The sequence below is a fragment of the Otolemur garnettii genome, unplaced genomic scaffold (assembly GCF_000181295.1).
Source record: "Otolemur garnettii isolate 467f Iridium unplaced genomic scaffold, OtoGar3 scaffold00137, whole genome shotgun sequence".
NCBI lineage: Eukaryota > Metazoa > Chordata > Mammalia > Primates > Galagidae > Otolemur > Otolemur garnettii.
The window spans coordinates 1046713-1068185 of NW_003852532.1; the positions used below are offsets into that span (position 1 = coordinate 1046713).

The 21473-nt window shown below is 38.9% G+C and overlaps 1 protein-coding gene and 1 pseudogene across 1 annotated transcript in view; one reads left to right on the top strand and one right to left on the bottom strand.

The window, feature by feature from the left end:
- The window catches only part of LOC100954033, a 7266-nt pseudogene extending 5488 nt beyond the window's left edge, over positions 1-1778 (bottom strand).
- Positions 1-21473, top strand: part of BMPR1B (bone morphogenetic protein receptor type 1B) — a 274381-nt gene that overhangs the window by 38550 nt on the left and 214358 nt on the right. The window lies entirely within an intron of this gene.

Here is a 21473-nt window from a genome sequence, read left to right on the forward strand (position 1 = left end):
AACCTTATTATCCACCCGTCTCTGTGATGCTGTTCTCTGCTGGTTATCTTTCTGCTCTCAGCGCCTCAATCTCTCTTGCTTGCCTTTTATCCTAAATCTCTTAAGGGTAGAGCTTTCTTAAGGTTTTATTCAGACCAGCTTCTCTTCATTATCTGTAATAGTACCCTTCCTTAAGGACCTCTCTACCATCTGTATGTGGACGAACCTCCAATTTATATATTTAGCTTCAAGCCCCTTATTATAGGTGGCAATTAATTATAAAAGCTCAACCACGAGGAAAGGGTTTACTGATAAATATTTGCTGCCAAAGACAGGACTTTTCATCAGGTCCATTGGTGCCTCATTAATACATTCATTGAAGACAGTGGCTCTCAACATTCCTAATGCTGTGACCCTTTAATACAGTTCCTGTGGGTCGTGACCCACAGGTTGGGAACTGCTGATCTAAGACATCTTTTTAAAGAAATATGAAAAACCTATATAATTAGCTTTATTAATTTTTCCATGTTCATAGTTCTTATCTACTCTTCCTGACCTTACTCTTGATATTACTGTCCTAGGATGGTCAATTACCACAAACTCGGTGGCTTAAAACCACAGAAATTAATTTTCTTCCCGTTCTGGAGGTCAGTAGTCTGATATCCAGGTGTTGGCAGAGCTGTGCTCCCTCGGACACTCCAGGAAGGGGCTTTCCTTTCCCTCGCCTCCAGGGCCCCTGGAAGTCCTTGGAGTTCTTTGTATGGTCGCTCACCCCAGTCTCTGCCTCTGTCTCTCTTTATATCCTGTCCTCTTACAATAAGGACATTGGTCTTTGAACTTAGAGCCCAGTATAGCCCACTGATACCTCCTGTAGATAATTATATATGGGAATATAATTATATTTGAAGAAGATTGTTTCCAGTGTTCTGGGTGGACATGCACTTGTGGGAGATACTGACTCCTTATACTCTGTTAATCATTGTCAAGTGCCCATTAAGAGAGGTAGCTGGAGGATAGAGTTAGAGCGTAAGACCCAAAGTGGCTTTGGGCAAGGTACTGAATCATTCTGTGCTTCAGCTTCCTCATGTCTGAAGTGGGGAGAATAATGATCCTCACCTCATGGAGCTGGTGGAAAGTGCAAAGAGCATAGTTTGCTGTTAAAGTCAGTCTTCTTGTTTAACAGGCCTATGAAGATACTTTCCTGAAAGCTTTCCCCCAATTTACTCTTAGTTCTCGCCCAGATTTTACAAAATATTTTGTTATTTCCCCTTCTTACTGTAATAATCTCCCAGGAGTTACAGGAGGTACACCCTGGTGGAGCAGGCAGCCTTTGCACACTTCAAGGTCAGTGCTGGACCAGCCCACTCAAAAAACTCTGCACGGCTGAATGGCTGGAGATAGTGGGTCCTGTTGTGCCTCCAGGAGCCTGCGGTTATATGGGATCTCTGGAATGTTAATTAATTTTCATATTTCCCTTAAAGTTACTTCTGTCGCTCTAACAAAGGATTTCTGAGTGGGGTCCCAAAGTAACATTTTTATTCACTAACACTCTCATAGGAAACTGTACTTGAAACTTGCTTGTAATTTTTAAGATCCTTTAAAGTCTTCTTACAGGTTTTAAATCTTCCCTCAGGTCTAGCTTTGGAGCTTCTGGTGACATCTTCACACTTACGATTCTGGGTCAGACTGTGTTCTTTGCAACACTCAGATTTGTTGCAGCGGAGTGACACTGAGATAAGGGAACGAACTCTCAGCTTTCCCGTGAACATTCTGGCCTCATTAGATGCATTTTGCCTCATAGTATGTCTCATATTATTTGTTGCAATATTTTTTCTCTAAGAATTATAGAAAAAAATATGCCAAATATCTCAGGTGCTAGTAGGGCTCAGCCCTGACTTAGGGACTGCAGAGGTTTTCATTGATGTAAATTGAAATCTTTTGAATTCTTTGCTGCAAAAAGCAAGATTCGGTCAGATTAAGTAATTTATAAGCTAAGTACGTAGTTTGGATATGCCATATAATTTGTAAATATGTGTTTTTCAGATATAATTGCTTATTTCTACTATACCATGTAGTTAAACTGCAGTATTAGTTTCAGATGATTCAGTTCAAACATTTTTATTGATAAAAAGGAAAGTGTGTTACATTTACTTACTAGTATTTGTCAGCCATATATACCGTACCTTGATTTTTTTCTCCATGACCTTTTGATTGATACTTGATACATACTAATGTATTTAAAACAAACCGGTCTCTTTGTAGAGTGGGATGAGCTAAGAATATTACTCACTAATTAGTTCATAGAAGTTTATTTCAGTATGATACTGGTTCTAGAATGAGACTCAGTCTGGATACTCAGTGAATCTGGAAGAGGGAATTGATGTGTAAACCATTAAATTAAAATGTAGTGTGAAAGGAGCAAGGGGTAGCAGTGATTAACCTTATCCAGAAACGGGATTGGGGAGAAGTTTGCTCAGAGTAGGTTAACACCTGAGCTGTGTTTTGAAGCCCAAAGGAAGCTTGTTGGATGTTAGGAATCGAGGAGAAGAAAGCCAGCAAGATCTCCTCAGGACGGGGTCATGAAATGTGGTACACATTTAAGAATTACAGGAAACATGGTTTTACTGGCGTTCACAGGGCCTGGCTTTTCTGTTTTTAAGCCACCTCTAGTGGCTGTGGTCTTCAGTGTAGTTTGTGGAAATTTAGGAAATTTTGCTGACCTCATAATACTTGTCCAGTCATTTGAAGAGGTAGTATAAATATCAAATTGATGAACATTTGCACAAATGAATGTCTCTTGAGCCCCAATAAATAATATCTCAAAATTAGACATTTTTTGAAAAGTGTTAGATAACATTGTAATTATAGCATTTTCAATCTTCTGTGTCAGTACATCTATATCTAAAGGGATCTAATGCACCCCTGTTAGTAATGGTTGCTCACTATGGCAATAACCCTTGATCTTGGGCAGTGGTCTAGGGGTTCGCCCAGTTCTGGGAAACCAGTTCCTAAGGTTAGTCCAGTTCCTTTATCTCCAAATAAGAGTGGGTTGACACACTGTGTATTTATTTCTCACTTCAGTACAAAGTGGAAGTTTTTGATAAGTGGGTATGAGGTAGGTAAAGATTTGGTGGGAAGGGAGTGGGCATGTTGTGGGCTTAGGATGCAGGCTGGTAGATGTGCCATTTTCTTCAGCTTACCAGCTTCCAGAGTTGCCCTGGGTGTTCTCAGCCAAGTGGTTTATGGGGAAAGAGAGAGTGGAGAAGGCTCATTGATGTTTATCTACCTAAGCCCTGAAGTGACAGGCATAACCTCTGTCATGTTCTTTTGGTAGCAGTGAACCTCAGTGCCCCAGCTAAAGGTAGAGGAGGATAGGAGGCATGGCTCCCTGCTGGACCACTGCCTCCCAGCAGCAGCTCATTGCCAGGTGACCACAGATCGCTGGTGGACAAACCGGCCGGGGGGTTTAGAATCTGCAGGGGAGTGAGGGAGCCTGGGAATCCTGGGTCCTGGAGAAGCCTCCCAGGTGGCTCTCGTATGTCCTCCTAGGGCATTTTTCTCTCACTAACTCTTTTGAGCACTGTTAACACGAGCCACATCTCTCCTTGTGCAGATGCAGCTAAAAAAATTTAGGGAGAGTAATTTTGGGTAGAATTAAATGTTAAATTTGGGTTTGATATTTCATGTACTTCATTCTGATTTTATTTTCTACCTGTCACGGTGGGCTGGGTTTTCCTTTTCCCACCAATTTTCAAAGTCCATGTTCCTTAAACTCATTTAGGATTAGAGGGGCGGGGATCACTTTTAACTTAACATTTTAAACATTATGTTGTTTTGGGCAGAGGCAGCACAGTCCTCGGATTGATGAAGAGCTGATAGAATTTTTTAATTTGAATATAATTTTAGTTATAGGGAAGAGTCCATGAGGAAATAATTTTCAGTTAGGCAACACCTGTGTATTATGTAGCTCACGAGTGAGATTAAGTATTTTCTGCTTTTTATCTCCATTTCAACAACAGATGCTGTGAGTCTTGCATTACTAACGTATCTAAGTGGGGGTAATGATTCTTAACAATAACAGTGAAAACTCTTTGAGATTCAGAATTTCTGCCACTATTGATAATTTTTTGATTTTGAAAAAGTCACCTCCTCCTGTTCACCTTTGTAAGGATCGGAACTACTGCGGTAAATAAGGAGCTTAGTGTGTGGGTTTGAACCACTAGTTTTCATTTCTCTTAGTCAGCGGTCCCCAACTTCTTTGGCAGCAGGGACTGCTTCCATGGGACACAATTTATTCAAGGACCCAGTGAGGAGGGGGAAAGATGATTTGGGGATGATTCAAGTACATTACATCTATTGTGCATTTGATACACAGACAGATACACAGTCCCGGCACTAGCATCAGCTCCTCAGCTCCTCCTCACATCGTCAGGCAGTGGGTTCTCCTGGGGGCCTCTCAGCCCAGATCCCTCCCACGTGCAGGTTGTGTAGGGTTTGCGCTCCTGTGAGAATCTAATGCTGTAGCCTATCTGACAGGAGGCGGAGCTCGAGTGGTGAAGCCAGGATGGGGAGTAGCTGTAAATACAGATGAAACTTGGCTGGCCGGCCAGCCGCATACTGCCTGCTGTGTGGCCCAGTTCCTAACAGGCCGTGGACCCCTCCCTGTACCTGTCTGTAGCTGCCCTGTGTTAAAGGAGGGTAGACAGATGTGCCAGGCAATGTGCAGTCTCCGAAGTGATTCCTGGTCATTGCCCACGGTCTTTGTGCTCATTCCCACTGGTTAGTTCTGTGTGTATGTTTCAGGCTCTGTACTAAGTGCCAGGTGCCAGATGTTGGTTCAAAATGACATAGTCCCTGCTCTCCTAGAGTTTATGTTTTAGTGCAGAATCTCTCAATTGAAGGTGATGACGGAAATGTTTGTATAAATGTGTTGTTCAGTATGGTAGCCATGGGCTCTTGAAATAGTGCAGCCAAAGAACTGAATTCCTATTTCCTTTAATTTTAATTAATTTAAACAGCTATCTGCGGCTAATGGCTATCTTATTGGGCAGTGCAGGACAATGAAAAGAAAGATGTTACTTAAATAATCACACTAAAATGTAAAATTTCAAGTCTGACAAGTGATAAGGAGTATGTATTTAAGGGGATTTGAGCACCTACAGAGGTTTATTTGACTAACACAGGCAGGTGATTAAAAGATTACGTTTGGGGGATAAAGAGGGGAGAAATTTAAAGGATAAATAGGGTATAAAAATGGATAGGATCCGGCAGTTTTCAAAATGGAATGAAGATAGACAGGTGGTCTCAAAGGTGACGTCTTTTAAGACTATAAAAGTCTATGTTTATTTTTATTAGAGAGAGGGGAAATAGTGGGGGAAAGAGATAAGAGAGCAGAGAATGAGGGTGGAGAAGATGGAGGTAGGGTAGAGAAAAGGAATGAGAGAGAAAGGCGTGGCATCCCCAGGAAAGAAAGGAAGAATGCCAGCCTCAGAGGTGACTTCGTGATTTCTTGTAAGTTGGAAATGAGGCCCCCATTCACTAAGAAAAAAAACACTTAAAACAACGACAGGTTTGCAGGTGAAGCAAGTGAGTGTGGCTTTGTAACGTTGGGTTGGAATATACAGACCTGAAATGAAAGAAGGTTGGGCTGGACATAAACACTTGTTACTGAAGCTCTGTGCAGGGTATGCTGTTCCCTTGAGCAGTAATGGAGTCGGGTAGAGGGCTCAGGAAAGAGGCAAGGAACTCTGCTGCTTAATGGAGAGTGAGCAGCCAAAGGAAAGACAAGAACTACAGATTCCGGAGAGTTGACGGGTCAGTGAACTGGAGGTTCCCGAGGAAATCAAGTAATGGTTTTAATGGATACAGGTGAATATTCGTTCAGGTTTGGGGGGAGAGAAGGTGGTGGCTTCCTTAAGATGTTCAAATAAGTGAATTTTGGGATGCAGCATTTGGGAGTGATGATGATATTCAGGATCTGATTATGGGAATGGGTGACTACAATGAAATAGAATAGGGGGTCATGGGGACCAGGGGGCTGTAAAACCATACAGATTAGTTACATTGAAAACATTTTAATCTCATTTTGACTAAAAAGCATTAGAAAACTCTTATCTCCTATTGTGATTGTGAGTGGTTAATACGTATTTCCTCATGTGCGTCTGGTTAGCAGTACATCATCTGAAACTCACTTGTGGTAGGGCCTGATGAAGCTAATGATCATGTAATATTTATTAGGAAAGTTTTCATCATTCAGAATGTGAAGATTTGCTGTAGGAGATCATTGAAAATGATTAAAGATGATTGACCTCATTTTTTAAAATTTTATATGACCACCTCAGCGTTAGTGGGTACCACTAATGAAATGCCTTGAACTTTGCATTTGCAGCTTTGAAAGTGCAGATTAAATCACCTGTCCATGCTTTGCAGTCTATAAATGGGTGAGTACTTCGTAAATCTTTAGATAGGTGAGTACATGATCACCCATCTTTCATTACCATTGCCTTTCTAGCTACCCTGACATTTTTTCCTTCCTTTTTATAATTAACTAAAACCGCAACCTGGAAAGAACATGAGTTATTTGAAAAATAACTGAAAAAGCCATTGAAGTTTTAATACTAGTGGGAAAATAGATGTTATCAAAAGCATTTTGAATTGCTCTGTGAACCAAATCTCACTACTCCTTCCGTGCTTATATAACAGCACACAGAAGTGGACCTTTCTAGAAGTTTGGGCCAAACTGTAAAATATTTTAAAATTATTTTTAACATAATTGGAATATAATTGTCTAATTTGACAAATGTTACATTATCTCTTTCCTTTCTTTAAAAAACATTTTTGAAATCAAAACACATTTAATCAACCTAATACAGATTACTGGTGTAAAGTGACAAAAGTGAAAATACTAATTTTTAGGTATGATGTATTTGATTATTTCTAATCTTCATAATTGCTACTTGTTTGTTTATATGCACTATTGCATTTGATCATCTCATCAGTAATTCTAGAAATAAGTATAAAGGGTTTTTTCAATTAAATTCTTTAGGAATGAAAGTCCTTACTCTCTAATTGTGCCCAGACTTAAGTCTTGACAGAATACTATTGAAATTGCACAAATGTGTATAAGTCATAAGAGCATTAGTGAGATATTTTCTTTATTCTCATAGGTAGCCTCATTTTAAATGGTCGAGGTAGCAGAGGCTAGTTTATTGTTACTAAAAGAAATACACCTTCTACCTTTAATGGATTTAAACTTTTTCCGTGCACTCACTCTACTTAGTTCTCAGCTATTAAAAATATAAGTTTTCCAGTTAAAATTATTTTAGCTTCTTTGGGATTAATCCAGTTTTGGTTAGCTAATTCTCTTTGGTGTAAATAATTAATTTTTTATGTTCTATTAACCTTCCTATATCCCTCTGTAAAATGTCATCTGAACCTGTCCCAGGGAACTTGCTTCTGTTGCAGTGGGTCTATTCAACCTTTTCTCCAACACTGTGAGTTCCTAGGCTCTTGAGAGCGTGGTTTGGTATAAGTCTAAACAGGAGTGACTGGTTCTTTTCAGTCATCTCATAGGTTTGTAACACTGAAGGCCGTGATCCCAGTTGTTTACCTTGCGTTTTGAAGACCTCAAATAATGCATCTTAGCTCTCTGTTGTTCCACCAACTCTCTCAGCATGGCTGCAGCTCTCAGCTAAACCCACAGATGTTCTCAATCCCTTGTAAGCCACGTCCAAGTCATGGATACCCAGAAGTGCCCTGCCTTAGGTCTGTCTAACATAACCACCCTTTCCCAAGCTGAATTATGTACATTCCCTTGTCATGGTAAGAATTTGAACTGATAGTTTACCATTTCCTAGGGAAATTGTTTTCAAACTTTTATAACTAGGAATAAGAAGTAACATTTTAAAATGTAATTCAGGCTGGGTAGAATGGCTCATGCTTAGCATTCTGGGAGACCAAGACAGAAGGATCACTTGAACTCCAGAGTTCAGGACCAGCCTGAGAAAGAGTGAGACCCCATCTCTACTAAAAATAGAAAAATGAGCAGGTCATCATGAATACGCCTATAGTCCCAACTACTTGGATGAGACAGGAGGATTGCCTGAGCCCGAATGTTTGAGGTTGTAGTGAGCGATTATGACACCACTGCACTCTGCCTAAGGCAACAGAACAAGACTATTTAAAACAAAAAAAGTGTATGTGTGTGTGTGTATATATATATATATAATCCATCCCAGGTGCCCTTGTATACATACCTAACAGAAACAAATACTTATCCTTGCTACTTGAAATACAACTTGATATTTTCCATATAATTCTAATAAATAAAATGTGGATGTTTTGACAGAGAAAGCTCATTATTCCCCCAGCCCCCAAAGGTCCAGGCCAGATGGGAGGGTTTTGTACGGTCACTTGAATTTTCATCTTGCTCTTCATCTGTCTTTCCGTCTTCTACTCTCCCATGGCTAAAAGGGCGTCCTTCATATCAAGGCTTTCCTTTTTATCATAGGCTAAGCCCTTTCTCTATTATGAGTGAACTCTATGATCCAGATATCCAGACCTTGATATGAGAAGAAGGAATTACCAGGAAAAAAAAAGAAAGTTATTTTTACATTTCTAAAAATGTTACCCCCAGACAATGGATTAGGAGATTCTCTGAGTCATGTTTTTCTACTCTAGAAAAGTCTGATGAAAGTAGGGACAGTACTGGTATTTTTCTATCATATTCTTTATTCTCTTCTTGGAAAGTAATACTTTTTCAGTTTATGAATATTAATAATTTCTCTTTTACACTCTATATTGGATTATGGTGCCCCTAGTGGAAAAAGTATGTTCTTGCAAGTTTTCACTGGATTCATAATTTCCAGGAGATTCTTCAAGCACAGTTTTATAAGAGGTTTAAAAACTGATATTCCAAGTGTTGAAAGAAAAAGAGAAAAAGGGATATTAATTTCTCTATTAGTAGTATGGTAGTATGGCATTCTTCTAAATGTAAACCACAAACAAAACAACCTTGTCAGCACACACGGAAACCCTCTTTATGAAGAGCAGTTACTTCAACTTCTTTTATAAAAATAAAATACTGCCCAGAGTTTTTAAGGTTTTTATTGCCTTCTGATTATTTTTATTGAAATGCTTGTTGTCTCTTGTTAACTAACTGTATTAATTATACAGCTAGTGCCCAGTTTCTCAACCTTTTCCAGAAGAAGCCCCTGGTTTCCATTAAAGAGTTTTATGGGGGCTCCCCACACGTCACATTTCACACAGCCAGCTACATTGGCTTTTTATAAAGGTCTTTGAATGCAATGCCAAGGCCTCCCACTAATTGTTTTATGGGCTCAGTGTGGGATCTGCATCCCTGACTGGGGAAGCCCCATGTTAAAGGACTGTGGGAGTGAGGAGTTGTCAAACACACCCCGAGCAGCACTACAAACAATCCTGGTTTGCTGTAATGTTGTTGCCAAGGAGCATAAGCAGAACCACAAAACATGCCAAATGCTGACTGATTTTAAACAGTGACCCCTATTTCAGAGAATACTCACTTCGTTACATTTTTGGGAGAAATTCAAATCACAAATAGCTCCATAATTAATTTGAGTGCTCACTTCAAGGTTTTGGCACTGGTAAATTGTTGTTTTCCAAGTGGATATGTGTATATATATGTGTGTGCGTGTATATGTGTGTGCGTGTGCGTGTTCTTTAAAGGCGACATAACTCATTGTGGTTATCTATGAACATTTAGTCCTGGAATGATGCATTCGCAGTCGTGTGCTTAATTATCTTTTTTCCTTCTGAGAAGGTTTTAGAAAGTGTGTTTTTACTCCTATTGATATCTACCCTTTAAAAAAGTAACTTTCCTAAACTTTATGAAAGAATTGTAGTAGTAGAATTAAAACTCCTACCCCTTTCCTGGGCCTTGGCATTGATTTTCTTAGCCTCAAGGAGTCTACTTGGCATTTTGAACCTGTCTTTCCTTTTGAGACTGAAGCAGGAAATTTTTGAGTATAGTATGACCTCAGAGAGTGCTGGTAGCTTGGTTAATGTTGAAATGTGAACAGAATTATTAGAATCATACTTCAATAGGCCTAGAATAGTAATACTATATTCTATCGGAAGTTAAGTACAACCTGTCTCCTGGTAGGATTGTAGCATTAAAGCTATGTGATATACTGATAGGTTTATGAATTTTGAAATATCTTTCTGCAAGTTGATGAAGGAGAAGAATGGAATTTTTTTTTTTTTAGTAATATAAATGTAATCATCTTTTAAAAAAGATCCTGATATTTCAAATAAATAATTTCAGATTAGCAGTTATTTATGAAAAAATATTTATAATTTTCATTTTGTAGCATGTTACTTATGTCCATTTGTAACGTGGATATTTCTTGCGGGTTGTGTGTGTAATATACCTATATGCCACTCTCTTATAAATACAATAGCAATACGTACTATTTAAAGCAAACCGCAATAAAACATTATATCTATAATGTGCAAAATTATTGTGATTTCACAAACTACAGAAAGTAATTTCAATACTAGTAATGTTATCGATAGAACTATTATTTTTGTTCTTCAAAATTGGTTATGAGATAGCAAAATCTGAAGCAGAAAGGAACCTTGATGGTAATTTGTCACTACAACTTCAAGAAATTTTCATGTCAACTGTAATATACATTACAATTACCTATCGTATATAAAATAATTTTATCTGTCATGCTGTTACTTACTACGTGGGAAATTACTCCATAAAGCCAAATTTTACCTCTGGAAGACTCCTTGACATGTCTTTATTTTAAATAAAAATCAACTTACCAGTATGATCTGTAAAACCAACCTTCATACTACTATTAAAGATAAAGAGATTAGCTACCTGTACAACATCTGTAAGTTTAAATCGATCACTTATTATTCAAACCCTCAATCTTTGAACTGTTGTCAACATTTCTTCTGTAGGTTATACTAAAATTTCCCTTTGAGTTCAGAAGGGCCAGTGAGATAGCGTGCTCACCACTGCTCTGTGCCGCCATTAGTTCCGTGTCCTGGTGCATCAAAAGCTCTAATTTCATCAAACCATTTCTACTGTGGCTCTTTAAGATTCTATAGTCATGCATTGTACCATTGTATATAATTAATTCATTCTTATACAGCTTTTTAATTAGACATTTTGCTTCATAATGGTTCTCTTGAATGTCCTGTGCGTTTTTAATACTGAAAATTTTTAAACGAAAACAAAACCGTGCAGCTTCAGGGATAGAATGTACAATGGTATTCTGAGTTAATTCAGTGAATATTCTCAACTAACATATAGTTAATACCTGCATAGTTCTGGATACACTTCATACATTTTTATTTCTTTTAATCCTTTAGAGGTAGCAGAATACTATTCCTATTTTCAGATGAGCAAACTGAGTTATAAGTGCATGGACCTATCCCATAGTCTTATAGCAAGTAAGCAGAGTTGGGATATGCGTACAACAGGCATCCATATTCTGAAATTTTATGTTTAAGAAAGGGGGTATTGAGAGTGAAGGGCTATTGAGATATTCTCATTCACTTACTGGTGATTGCTGCCTGGTTTCCAGGGACTATTCTAGGTGTAGTAACACCAGAGGTATGATAATTGCTGATGAATTCCAGCATCCTGGGTTCAAGGCCTGACATTGTTAGTAAATGATTGAACCTTCTTGGACTCAAGTGTCTCAGATGAAATAATACTGAGGTTGGAGTAACTAGTTTTTCTACCCACAAAGCTTTCTATTCAAAGGAATTTCTTTCCAGAAGCTATTTTTGTGGAATAGATAAAATCAGATGTGTCAGATGTGTTCTTGTTGGAGATTAAATAGTAGGAGGAAGGAGTGGGCCTAAAACCCTCTCTGCCCTGTCTGCCCTTACTTCTAGATGCAGTTTGAGATGTACCAGATTAGATGATCCTTCAGCTCAGAGATAATTTGGGATCTAGATCTCTTTGACTATGCTCTACCGAAAGGTTTGGCTCGTACTTGATGAGGCTTTATGGTGTGGAGCTAAGTAGCATGATGAATAAACTACTCTCAAGGGGCTGGCACTGGGTTGCTTCTAGTTTTTATGGGATTCAGTTTAAGGTTCTTATATCTTGACCAACCTATGCTGTTCGGGGGACCATAAGGTGCTCTTGCATTTTTGGAAGAAATCTCTGGCCCTTCTGAGAATAATTTCCCCCCTGCCCTTCGGCATTTAAAACATTTACTTGAAAAAAAAAATAGAAAATAAAAACATTTACTTGACAACGTCTGTGTGACTCCCATTTTGCAATGCAGTTATTTTTCTTTACCTTGTGTAGGAAAAGCAACATGAAATTGGAACTCTAGAATTACCAGAAACACTATTTTCTTGTATAAGTGATTTTTTTGCCCTTATATTTTTAGGCAAAACTCACTCTACTCTTAAATTGGAAAAAAAGAGTATTATTTACATCTTTTTTGTATTAAATTTTTCTTTCTTGACATTACAAAATTTGGAAGAGATTGAGAAGGTATAAAAACCTGTTGGGAGATCGTAACTAGGAATAAGGACTTGGGTGCATTTTGCTTCTTTTGACAGTAAATACATTCTTGTTTGTTCAACCATCACTTTGAAAATGAGGACTGTGAAAAAGGGCAGGGACAGAGGCCTCAGATAAAGCATCAAAATGTGTCTCAGAATTGCTTAGTGGAGTGGACTCTTTGATGCCTCCCCAACATTCACTTGCAAATAGCCCATGGTTTTCTCCTGAGTATCCATGAATTTTCTGGGAAGCTGGCTTCACCTCCTGCTTGTAACTTAGATCAAGACCATCAGTGTATTTCATGATGTATGCAAGGGGTGGGTATATGACTCAGCTGATTTACAAAGTGAATCACAGAAGTTTGGTGGAGCATTTTGCAAAACCAGTGCTCTTTCTTGCTTGCTGAATGTGAACCAGGAGAGTATTTAGCCTCAGGAATTACTGGCCACTGCTGTGTTGTAGTTATGAGGTAGAATGGTATCATGGAAAAAGGAAGAGGGCTGGGGTCCTTGGTTATTTCACTGAACCATTGAATCAAGCCTTACCTGAAGTTCATGCTCTTTAAAACTTTGAGTTATGTGAGCCAACAAATCTTTGTGTTGAAGTGAGAGTGAATAATTCATGGCTGCTGAATGAATATTGTGTGCTACCTCAAAGCCGTTGGTATTTTTACCTGAACCTTACTAATTTAGTTGACTTTCCTGGAAGTAAAAGCTCCTGCGTATTTAGACCTTAGTGTCTTCAACTATTAAAAGTTCGTACTGTGCTACCCCAAATTATCTGTTCACGCTTTCCCTCTCTGCTTGTAAGAACTGGTGCTATATTAGATTAGAAGTTTGGGGGCGGTGCCTGTGGCTCAAAGGGGTAAGGCATCGGCCCATGTGCTGGAGGTGGCAGGTTCAAGCCCAGCCCCGGCCAAAAACTGTAAAAAAAAAAAAAAAGATTAGAAGTTTGTCCACCTCCCTCTTCCTGTCTAGAAAGACTTACGATGCTGCCACTCAGGCTCAAGCATGATTTTAGAAATGTGGACTTCTCCCTCATCAGCATCAGAAATGTCATATCATGTTAGTTACTGCTATGACCACCTCTCTCCTTTTTTTCACCCCAGAAATATGATTTTTTTTTAAAGATGTGTATTTTGAGAGAGGTAGATGTAGGAATGATGAAAAGTGGTAATTTTCTCAGAAATTTATAATTCTGAAAAAATATACAGAATTGTAGGGAAACTAAGAATCAGTGATGCCAAAGATAAGTAGCCTGTCCTGATGTAAACTACTGTACTTTACTGTTGTTTTTCATGATCACATACTGGTTTTCTAACCTGAGCCAGCCACATCCTAAATGTTGTCAGTAATCATCAGTTATTGGCAAATAGTTTCATATATCTGCCCAAGTCCTTGACCAAGCATTAGAAGAATAGCTCAGAGCAGGTGCCTTAAAAATCTAAGTCCTTAACAAATTCACTTATAAAGAAAAGTACAGAACTGCTTTGATACTGGGCTTGGTACTGGGGAGATTTTTATGGGAATTGGAATATTTATTACGACTTTGACCATCTCTTCAAAAAGATAAGGCAAAGAACCAGGTAGATTTTTAAAGCTGAATGAATGGTAATGGTGGTAGGGTGTCGGTGGAAAATAACTTTTATTAGTTCATGCCAGATGGTGATAAGCAGTGCTCAGGGCTTTAGAAGAATGTAGTGAATGGTAATTTGCAGCAATCCAATTCCATGCAGCAAAGATGACCAGCAAGGCACAAATTTCTTTACCTTTCTTCTTCCCTCCCTCCTTCCTTCCCTTCTTTTCCTTTTATGGAAATGACAGCTTTGATATATGTGACTCAACGATGAATGACTGGGAAATATTATTTATGAAAAATAAGCATGCTCCTCCAGTTTGCACTGCAGGAGATTTAGTGCTTTTTCTTCTGGATAGATGTTGTATAGATTTTGTAAATTTTGTCTCATACTCTTCTTGGTCTTATCCACAAATAAGTGTTACGTGATCATATTTAGGCCTAATGTAGCTCTAATTTTTCTGTTATGCTCAATAGCCAGACTTTTGCAAAGTGTTTTCCATCATTCCAAAGTATTATTTAAATTAAAGATGTTTAAATTTTACAATTTTTAGTTGAGGCCAACCACAATATTAGCCTGGAGGAGTTTGCCCTGGAGCTCAGATGCATCTGCCGTTTTGACTAGATGCTCTGGGGACCTGTCTTATTTAGTTTCTTTCAGGAACACCTTGTTAAATTGGGTGATCATGTCCAAAGTCAGCAATGCATGCTGAGTTTCATGAGTTATTTGGCTATACATTAGTTTGCATTTTTTAAAGCTGTCACTATTTTCATTGAATCTTACAGTGTTATAATGATTTATAAGGGTGTGCTTGTGTGTGTGTAAATGGCTACCTTTGCTTTTCTGAGGCTTAAAAAAATAGTTTGAAATAGTATCTTTGATTGGTGTTCATAGGTGAAAATCTAGTAGATAACATTTAGAAACAGATGACCTTGAATTAACTTGTGTGTTGGCCTTTAGAAAAACATGTGTAATTTAAACCATCTCGGTTTTTTTTGAAACTTAATAGGAGGGTTCCCTCCCCACTTGGCAGAATTATAGGAGTTACCTTGAAAGAGATATTTCCTTTCTCAAAATTGATCTGATGCTTTTCTTTTTTTGAAAGTTGTTTGCGTATTAATTCATTTACCTAAATTCTTAAGTTTCTCTGACAACAATTGGTGAACTCAGATGATCTGGATACTACCAAGTGCAAGTCAGAGGCCTGGTGCACGAGAGAGGAATAATAAAAACTGTTGTGGGTAGACCAGTTTGTTCATTCCTTGCAGGTCACTGATGAATTGATTTGGCTCCAATCCCTGCGCCAACACATTAATATTTTCAATTAAATTTAGCAAATACTAACAGTGTTACTATGATCATCAGGCTCCTCTAGATGAGAAATAGTTGTGGCACATTTCCTGTCCTCCTGGCGCCAATGGATTACTAAGGCAAAAGCAAGAATAAACAATATTCAAGACATAACATAGGAATTATCCAAGACACAAGCATCTGTGAGGGCTCGTAAAAGGGCAGGGTCAGAGATGGGTGAGGAAAAATAGGATCATCATGGAGGAATTGATGTTTGAGCTTATGAAGGAACTGATGCTTGAGATTATTACTGAAGCATCAAGTAGATTTTTTGTGAGAGAAGATAGGGGAAAGAGGTGTTTGGTTAGCTTTAGTAAAATTAGGAGTGTGAGAAACTGAGAAATGGCCGAGAATTGCAGTTCCTAAACAGCAAGCCTGAAGTAGTTGTGCATGAAGAAGACTGCCATGCAGTGGGTCTTGAATGCCACACCAGGAGTGTTACTTGATTTGCCAGGTAGGGGAGAATCACTCAGTGGGGCTTCGTGGAGAGCAGTTGGGCCTCTACGTAGGGAGAACTGGAATGCATTAAGAGGGTGCACAGATAGAGATACAGTAAAGGGCCTAATGGAAAGAAAGAGACCAATGCTGGCACATCAGGTATGTGAAATCCATTATATTTGGCAGTTAATTGGCCATGGACATGATAACTGCAGAGTTTTGAGGCTGAATATCTCTAGAATGTTGCTTATTTTTTGTTAACAGAAATTGGGAAGTCTATTGTTGATAGAGAAAATGTAGGAATTTGATAAAATAGACTGTAAATGTACACCTCCCCCCACTGCTCTAGTAGGCAAAAGTCTCATCTGATGTTTAAATGTGTGCGTGTGTTTTAAGTATTAGTACCTGCAAATCTTTCTGATGAATATGTAAAGTTCTTTTATACATTTTATAGAGATGGAGTGGTATGTAGAAATCTGTATTATTGTGCATGAAGGCAAACCAGTTACAGTTTAATCTTAATCAACTAAAAATAGTTTAAAGAGTTGAGATCTCATTCTAATTTCTGACTGATGCTTTTGAGATAACGTTGGCTGGTCCACCTCCTGGGTTGTCGTTGCAAATGAAATGAAAGTTCTGAGTGTTTTTTCTAGATGTCCTATGGTAAGATAAGAGAAATATATTGTTTGGCTAAATGCTAATGTAAGTGGATAGATGACGAGCACTGCTGGCTTTTTGCCTGAGATGTTTAAACATGTTTAGGAAGACATGTAAAATCGGCTCCTTTTTCTCTCTGGCCTTGGTTTTTATCAGGTATTTTGCCTGTTGTTATATTTTTAACCACTCTTGTGTACCAGTGTTCTCTACATTTGATTAATAACCCAATTCTTTATCTCTTAAGCTCCTAGCTATACCTCATTGAAATGCTTAATGAGTGATATAAAGAGAGGTGAACTCATAATAAATATATCCTGTTTCTGCAATTAATATTTAATAAAATCAAATGAACAATGAATTGGGATAACTTTAATAAGTCATTTATGTCATATAGTGTCTGTGGTATAATCTATTTTGATGTTATATTTGTATTTTATAAGTTTTATTTGTAAGACATATTTTCCAAATGTTTTTGATAGGAAAAAAATTGATGATATGGGTGGTGCCTGTGGCTCAAAGGAGTAGGGCGCCAGCCCCATATACCAGAGGTGGAGGGTTCAAACCCAGGCCTGGCCAAAAACTGAAAAAAAAAAAAAAATTGTTTATACTATTCCCATAAGATTAATTTAAAGATTTTATAAAAATTGATTATACTATTCCCATAAGATTCATTAGGAAGGTTGGTTCTCAACCTTCCCAATGCTGCGACCCTTTAGTATAGTTCCTCATGTTGTGGTGACCCCCCAACCATAAAATTATTTTTGTTGCTACTTCATAACCATAATTTTGCTACTGTTATGAATCGTAATGTAAATACCTGATATGCAGGATGTATTTAGGCGACCCCTGTGAAAGGGTTGTTCAACCACCAGAGGGGTCACGACCCACAGGTTGAGAACCGCTGATTTAAAAGAATGAATAAAATGACTTGTGACCCTGTAGTTAGTTTTCATAACATACACACTTAAAACCAAGCAAAGCCAATGCTTCCTAACAATTCCAGCTTCCTTAGATTGTGGGACATGAAACTTGGCTAAAATAACGGTTGAAGAGATTCCTAAATGCTTTAATTCAGCAACTGAGAACTTCTTTACTTTTCACTGAGGTTTCGGTCGCAGTCAAAGCCATTCATTGTTAAGCATTTGCTCCGTGTGGCTTTGCGGTGTGTGGCAGGGTGACCTGCAGTGGAGAAAGGAAGTTAGAGTCAGGTGGGACATTCCATAAGTGCCAGAAGACGTGCTAGAACCACTTTCTCTCTGTTTTCACATCATCATATTTGTCCTCATAATTTTTGTATCACTTCTATGATCATCTCTACTAAAACTTTTTGCAAAGGTCATGGATTCCTTCTTTCTTTGCAAAATCTGAAAGCTTCCTTTACCCCCTTTAGCTGTATCTTAGGATCACTCGACAGTCAAGAGTTCCCTTCTCCCAGCTGTTCTCTGCACTCTCCCCACCCACTTCCACCACCTGCCGTGTGCTGCATTTTCTTTGCAGGTTTCTGTCTCCTCTGCCTCACTGTCCACACTTTCAGCGTGAGGCTTCCTTCTCTGGGCCCTCTCCTTCCTCCACTTTGATGACAACATTTCCCAGCACTGGATGCTGACGGCACTTGTATCTTGTGTCACAGAACAGGTCCTTCTCTCCTGCACCAGCTCCTCATGTCCTGTAACGTCTGTGGGTCTCCATTTGGAGGGTGAACAGATGCTTCACATGCGACATGTTCATCTTCTCTTCTCCCGCTAGACCTCCTCCTCCTCCTGTGTTCCTTTATTAGTAACTTCCCCATTGTTCTCCCTGTTGCCAAAAACAGAAACTTAGGAATTGTCCAGGATTCCTTGACTGACGGCTGCCTTCCTCAGTTCAGTTTTTCAGGTCTGCTTGCTCTGTCTCCGGGATTCTTGTCAAGGGAGCCTACTATTCTCTGTCCTACACCGAGGCTCTCTAGGACTCTGTCATTTCTCACCTGGATCACTGTCACTGTGTCTTAATTGGTCTCCCCGCAAGCAGTTTTGTTCCTTTCATTCTAGTTTTCAGTGAGTTACGTTTCTAAAACTCATTATTAAATGGTTAGATTTTTCACTCAGAATAAAGTGAAAAATCCTCAGAATAACACGTGAGACTCTCGGACGTACGGAACTGCTTGAGTCTCTGGTGGTGCACTGCGTCACACACTCTGATTGCTCTGGGTGGGCTTCAGGATCTTGCTGAAGCTTCCCCTGCAGGGCAGATCTGCTCCGTTCCTGGTGCTTTGGGTGAGATTCCTGCCACCCCTTTGTGCTCCTGTGGCACATTGTGTCGAACGCTAAGACACCATGTTGCAATGATTTGTTTTCTTATCTTCACTATACTTTAAATCTTAATGGATGGGGGCTGTGACACTTTTTCCATCTGTACTAATCCCCTATAAGTAGTGAGCATAGAGCTAATTGCTGTACCATAGGAATGTGAGTGACTTAGTGAGTAACCAGATTAAGACCAGTAAAACCTACATTCTGCTCACAAGGAACTATTGCTTATGGAGAAGTTTTACACGTACAGAGAATTTTGAAAAACCATCAAAAGACAGTTACAGTATAGTGTGGTATGAGCTATCTAAAGTCATGTTTTCAAGTAGGAAATGACCAAATGCCAGTGTCTCAAGGGAACATCTCTTGACTTTATGTCATAGGAAAATAGAGAAATTCTCATGGTGTGCAGCCATGCTTCTTTAAAACGAGGCCTTATTGTGACCCTTAAAATATTCAGAGTACTTTTTATTGACTCTTCGAAATTTTACCCAGTCTTCACTCCATTTTGTCAGTTTTATGAGGACTCAAAGGGAAAAAAAAAAGAGGCAGGCTGTATTAAATGTCTGGACATCTGTTTGGCTAGCTAAGAGGCTCGAGGACCATTGCTGATTTTTCTTTTCCTTCCTGTGACTACGACAGCAATTTCTATTGTCTGGTAGGGTTTTGCATGATTCTGTTCTCTCACTTTATGCTTTGTAACTAATTTGCTTAAAGCTAATTATAAAAAAATACAGCTTTTCACTCTTTGAAACAATTGAGAGGGAGGCATATGCATTCTCTCTCTCTCTTTTTTTTTAAATTTCAGATTAATCTGAAGGTACAAACAGCCAAGTCACAATATTTGAATTTGTTAGGTAGAGTCCCTGTTATCATTTTGTCCTGTGCTCAAAAGACATGTACGTTTTTAAGAACTTGGACCTATTACTTTTATGAACCTCCATACTTTAAAATGTTGTCAAACAAAATACTGTTGAAAAAAACTTGTGGCTCCTTCTGACTCTGAAAGTTAGAAATGTCACACACATCATAGGCTTTCCCGTTGCTGGAATAGTCAACACTGTGAATATTCATTTTGTGATTGGCAAGACAGGATCTGATTAATTGGCTTTCAAACTGTGTCCCTAGGACACTAGAATTTGGGGCTATCTGAGGAGTTTTGTGAGGAGGCTGAGGAGTGGGTGGGTGGGTGGCTCTCAGGGAAGCTCTGCAATTTGTCCTTAAATTTTTGACACTTCAGTCAGATTAGCCACCTTGTCTGTAATCCGTTGGAGTCTTTGTTTTGTTTTTCTTCTTTTTAATGTCATTTCGGGAGGGGGGATCCTTTGGTATACTTGATGCAAGTATTTACAGAAACCCACGAAAATACAAATTCTGTATAGTATTTCTTTCACTGATGACTCTTTTCATGTGTTACCTACAGGGATCTGCTCCAAGACAGGGGGGGAAGGCTGTGTGTTGAAAGGTGCTGGACAAGCAGAATGTCCTGTCTCCTCTGGTTTTCATTGAAGACTTTGATTCACCATGTGGTGTTTCTGTTGTCTGGTCAATGAAACTGTGAACCAGGGCTTGACTAGGTTTGGGGGGAGACTGAGGTAGAAGTTTGGGGGTTGGTGAGAAGCAGAGTTTAATGCTGCTTAAGAACAGGGGGAAAGTTGATGATCTTACCAGCGTCAGGGTATTCACATGACAATGCGTAGGGCTTTCATGCCAGGAAGCTGAAGAGTCAGGTCAGAGTTTTATAGATTTTGGCCAACGGCTGTTCCACATGGAAGTAAATATTTACAGGTGCTGACCATTGCCCTTTTCCTTTTCCTTTTGGTCCCTACCTTCTCTCCCCTGCCCCAAATGCGGTTATCCTAGCACAAAATTCAAGGCAGTCACTACCATAGCAACCACACAAACAGAGCACACAGGAATGCCATTTGCTTTGATTTCATGCAAATGATGGAAGGAAAACTACACGTGGGGTTATTTATAGGTGACGTAGATGACAGGACAGAAGGGTGTCTCTAACAGATAGGCTGCCATGGACTTTCCCCCCAAAATAATTTGGATCTTAAGAAGGAGATGTAACTATTCTTCTTAAACTAGGGAGTAACGGCATCATTTGAAACATTTTCTAAAAAGCTGGCAGTGTTGATTCAAAATGCTATTTTAAAAAAACTTGCAAAATGACATTTTTTTGAGAAACTATAACTGTCAATTTGAAGGATGGGATTCTCTTCAGCAGAGCTTGTAAAAATATCCACTGCCATATGTGGAACAGGTTTGGAACAGTTCATCATAAATAAATGAGCTTGTCAAATACATACACATACGTCCCCCTTTTTTGGCCTCAGAGGAAAAATTCCAGAGCCACAGGTAAAGAAATGCTGGCATTTTTACAACACATCTTACAGATGAGTAGACTGTATACCAATATATATGTAAATAAGAAACAGTAATTTAAGAACAGGGATTAATTATACCTGAAAATATTAGAGGTTATCAAGAGTTGCTGGCACTGGTTAGGGCTGGGGGGTGGTCCTAGCAAGTGTTTAATGAGACTGTCATTCAGAAGGACCTGACTTATCATTTATACTGCTGATGATTATACAAGGAGTATCATCTTCAATAATGACAACCTCTCTTGGCTTAAACTCTTCTGTAGCTATAATAG